The sequence below is a fragment of the Euphorbia lathyris genome, chromosome 9, assembly GCF_963576675.1.
Source record: "Euphorbia lathyris chromosome 9, ddEupLath1.1, whole genome shotgun sequence".
NCBI lineage: Eukaryota > Viridiplantae > Streptophyta > Magnoliopsida > Malpighiales > Euphorbiaceae > Euphorbia > Euphorbia lathyris.
The window spans coordinates 61,732,522-61,737,729 of NC_088918.1; the positions used below are offsets into that span (position 1 = coordinate 61,732,522).

A 5,208-nucleotide genomic window follows, 5' to 3' on the forward strand; every position below is an offset into this window, starting at 1 on the left:
CGGACACGACACTTCGATCAAGACTCTTCAACATCTATAAATAAAGAGTTGATGGAGAGTTGAAAGAGGGTGATATGTGTAGAAGAAAGAAATTAGTGTAGAATTTATGTAGAAATTCTGAATCAAGTGATTCAAAAGTTAGATTTCGATTCTGTTCAAAGCAATATGATGTACACACATTGTTTACAAATTAATAACAAATTCAGTAGCGTTTAGACATTGTTCCAGTTTAGTTTTCATTTTGGTAGTAGACCGACTCAGTCTCTATTACGAAGATTCAGCGAGAAGATTGAGTAGAGGATTTGCCCCTGAGCCTGACAAACTCGAACGAAACCCAATGAAAGGATTGACAACCCGTTCACTTGCACGCCGTCGAAGAATTCAATGCTCCATGTTCTCTGTAAACTTGTATCAATTTATATTTCATCTAATAAAGTCCGTTCTATTCGATAGATTCTTATGCAGCACTTTGGTAAATGAGCCGAAGTGGATTGATGCTGGTGTTTTCATTAAAACGTATTTAATCCAAAATCTTTACAAGGAAACTTTGTTGAACACTTAGGCAAATTATTATCTCGGTAGAGTTTTAATTTGGTTAAGGGCAATTATCCCGGATAAGGGTTTTGTCGCGTTCAAAGCCAATTATTTAGAGGTTCCGTCATTTATTTCATCTTTATAATTCGTACAAAGTTTAAAGTTGTTTCTTTGCTTAATGCAAACAAATATACCTGTTTACTTTTCTAAAGTACTAAAATGTTCCTGTTTTGCAAATTCATTTTTAATCAGATATTTTCTAACATCTTCATATTCTAATCTAATTCTTATTCTAGCTATTTCAAAACCAAAACCGATTAAACGATTTTTCCATATCATAAACCTAAAAGTAAATTTAACCGATTGTAAATAAGTTTTGTTAAAAAAAACGTTCCCTGTGGGATCGATATCTTTTATTACTACAAGCGTATACCGTGCACTTGCGGAAATCGCTCAACAAGTTTTTAGCGCCGTTGCCGGGGATACGCCAAAATTTTTGACAAAATTTTAAATTTTTCGTGTTTTATTACGAATCTAGGTTTATTCATACTTATTCAAACTTTTATATTTTTAATTATTTTCAATTACTAACATATTTATTTTTCAAATTCTGTTTTGTAGGTAGTTTCGGTTCGTGCGAAATTTCAAGTTCATGCGCAGTTCTCGAAGTTCGGGCACGTCACCAGATCCTATTGATCCAGAAATTGAAAGAACCCTTAAAAAGAACAAGAAAGAAAAGAAAAAGAAAAACCAAACCCCAATAAAAAACTAAAATTACCGAGCCAGAAGTTATGGCCACACTTATGGATTACGCTAGGCCAGGAGTGGCCGGTGTAACAAACAGTATAGTTAGACCCCAAATCAATGCAAATCAATTTGAAATTAAGCATGCGTTGCTTAATATGTTGCAAAATAATGTAACATTTTACGGGTTACCTAACGAAAATCCTAACACCCATTTGACAAATTTCTTAGAAATTTGTGACACTTTTAAAATTACTGATGTAACTGCAGAAGCAATCAAACTTCGCCTTTTTCCTTTTACTTTGAAGGATCGAGCCAAAGAATGGTTAACTTCTATGCCAGCCGCATCAATTGAGACTTGGGAGCAATTAGCCCAAGCATTTTTATCAAAATTTTTCCCTTTAGCAAAAACCGCAAGAGTCATTAAAGAGTTAACATCTTTTTCTCAAAATGATAATGAAACTCTTTATGAGGCTTGGGAACGTTTTAAAAAACTTCAACATTTATGCCCACACCACCAATTGCCCGCTGAACTTTTAATGCAAACATTTTATAATGGACTAAATCCTACAACTAGAGGTTCATTGGATGCTATGTCTGGAGGGTTATTCATGAAGAAAACATCTGTCCAAGCGAGAGAACTTTTGGAGGAAATGGCAATCAACAGCAGTATGTGGCCCGCGGAACGTGGACACGTACCAGTAGCGAAACCATCATCCTCAACAACATCATCAGTTAAAGGTATAGTGAATCTTGATCCAGTAGCGATGTTGCAAGCCCAATTTTCTGCCTTGTCGCACAAAATTGATAGGTTTATGGCACCGTGTGATCCTAATGGTCAACCAATCCAAACGGATGTGGATTACGAAGGTATGAGTGAAATTGAACAGGTAAACTTTGTCCAAGGGCAAAACCAAACTAATAACCCTTATTCCAATACATATAATCCTGGATGGAGAAATCATCCTAACTTTAATTGGAGAGATAATAACAATAATAATGTTAATGCTAATCAAAATCGAACTACTAATTATCAAAATCAGTCAAGAGATACGATTAGCACCTTATCTTCTAAAATCGACAAATTCATTGATGCGATGAGCGGAAAAATAAGTAATCACGACGATGGTTTTAAACGGATCGAGAATAAATTCGATCAGCTTATTAAAAACCAATCATCTAGCATCCATAATTTGGAAATTCAAATTGGACAACTCGCTAAATCAATTTCATCCCGCAAAGAGGGAAGTCTTCCAAGCCATACGGAAGAAAATCCGAAAGAGCATGTTAAGGCTATCACTCTTCGTTCAGGGAAAAACTACTTAGGCCCGGAAATGCCCGGAAATTCGACTTTACCTGGAACTGATTTACCAAAACCCAAAGAAGATACATTAAAACAAAAAGATGCACCGATTGACTCTAGTACAAAAACTTTTGTACCCAAACCACCTTTTCCACACAAAGTCCGCAACAAGGACTATGATAAACAACTTTTAACATTTTTAGACAAACTTAAGAATTTGCATATTAATTTAACGTTTATGGATGCAATTACGCAAATTCCCAACTATGGAAAATTCCTCAAAGATTTAATTTCAAAAAAAATCAGTTGGGAAGGGTTTCATACATTTCACTAACTGAAGATTGCAGTTCGATTGTGTCAAGCAATTTGCCCACAAAACTCAAAGATCCCGGATGTTTTACCATTCCGTGTAAATTGGGAGATATAGAATTCCCAAGTTGTCTTTGTGATTTAGGAGCAAGCATTAACTTGATGCCATTATCTATTTTTAATAAGTTAGGCTTAGAAGAAGACATCAAACGTACCAATATGGTTTGGCAATTAGCGGATCAAACCACTAAAAGACCATACGGTATAATTGAGGATGTTTTAGTTAAAGTTGACAAATTTATTTTTCCTACCGATTTCGTTATTTTAGATTTTGCTTATGATGTAAATTGTCCGCTAAACTTTAGTAGACCGTTCATGAACACGGGACGTGCTCTAGTTGATGTGTCAGAAGGGAAAGTAGTTTTACGAATATGAGATGATAAGATTGAGTTTGATATGAATCAAGCGATGAAATATCCTATGGAGGATTTCGCTTGTATGAAACTTGATTTAATTGAAGAATGTGTAAATGACATTGTTCAAAAAGAAGAAATAATAGAACCTATAATGAGTGAGGAACTAGAAGATAAGGACCCAGAACCTTTGATTCGAGAAGATGGACCAGTTCCGCCTTTAATTGTAGTTCCACCTAAATTAGAACTTAAGGAATTACCAGGTCATTTGAGGTACGCTTTCTTAGGCGAAGGCGATTCTCTACCTATAATTATCTCTAACAAGTTGACACAAGTTCAAGAAGAAAAATTGAAAGAAGTTGTTAGAAGTAGGATAGGAAGTATGGGTTGGCAAATTTCTGACTTAAAAGGTATTAATCCAAGTATTGTAATGCATAGAATTCACTTAGAAGAAGATAAGCCACCTAAAGCGGATAGGCAAAGACGCCTAAATCCGAACATGAAAGAAGTAGTAAAAAATGAGATTACTAAACGTCTGGATAATGGAATCATCTACCCTATCTCGGATAGTGAATGAGTTAGTCCAATCCATTGTGTACCTAAAAAGGGAGGCATAACAGTTGTAAGGAATGAAGAAGGAGAATTAATACCCACACGAACCACCACTGGTTGGAGGGTTTGTATAGATTATAGAAATTTAAATAAAGCAACTAGGAAAGATCATTTTCCTCTTCCTTTCATTGATCAAATGATCGAAAGGATAGCTGGTCATGCTTTCTACTGTTTTCTTGACGGTTACTCCGGATTCTTTCAAATATACATTACCCGGATGACCAAGATAAAACAACATTCACATGTCCTTACGGAACATTTGCATATAGGAGAATGCCCTTTGGTCTATGTAACGCACCTGCAACATTTCAACGTTGTATGACTGCGATTTTTAATGATTTCATTGAAGATATCATGGAAGTTTTTATGGACTATTTTTCAGTTTATGGAGATTCTTTTGATTCGTGCCTAGAAAACTTGGATAAAGTTTTGTCTAGGTGTGAAGAAACAAATTTGGTATTAAACTGGGAAAAATGTCATTTCATGGTTGACGAAGGAATTGTTTTAGGTCACAAAATATCTGAAAAAGGATTAGAAGTAGATAGAGCAAAAACCTCAGTAATAGAGAAATTACCCCCTCCAACTACTGTTAAGGGAGTAAGACCATTCTTAGGACATGCTGGTTTTTACAGAAGATTTATTAAAAAAAATTTCTGTAATTTCCAAACCACTTACTAATTTACTCATGAAAGATTCAACCTTTGATTTTAATGAAGAATGCGTTAAAGCTTTCGAAACATTGAAAACTGCTTTAGTCAGTGCACCTATTATTGCTAAACCTGATTGGGATTTACCCTTTGAAATTATGTGTGATGCAAGTGACTTAGCTGTCGGATGTGTTTTAGGTCAAAGGAAGGATAAGAAACTTCATGTCATTTATTATGCAAGTCACACACTGTCTGGTGCACAATTAAACTACACCACAACAGAAAAAGAAATGTTAGCCGTAGTTTTTGCATGTGACAAGTTTAGGTCATATTTATTAGGTTCAAAAGTTATTATTTATACCGATCATGCAGCATTAAGATATTTGTTTGCTAAAAAAGATGCAAAACCACGTCTAATTAGATGGGTTTTATTATTGCAAGAATTTGATATAGAAATTAAAGACAAAAAGGGAGTTGAAAACCTTGTCGCCGATCATCTATCGAGACTTGAAGATGAAAACGGTCCTATAGGTGAAACTATCGGTATACGAGATGATTTCCCTGATGAACATCTCTATCAAATGAATAGTTTCATAATCACCTTGGTATGCAGATATTGCTAATTATCTCGCAGCCAATATTGTTC

At 34.9% G+C, this 5,208-nt stretch overlaps 1 non-coding gene across 1 annotated transcript; it reads right to left on the reverse strand.

Moving 5' to 3' along the window:
• Positions 1-1,694: 1,694 nt before the first annotated feature.
• On the reverse strand, positions 1,695-1,801 carry LOC136207660 (small nucleolar RNA R71). The gene has a single exon (XR_010676790.1). It is a non-coding gene; the product is annotated as a small nucleolar RNA R71 (small nucleolar RNA).
• Positions 1,802-5,208: the final 3,407 nt, after the last annotated feature.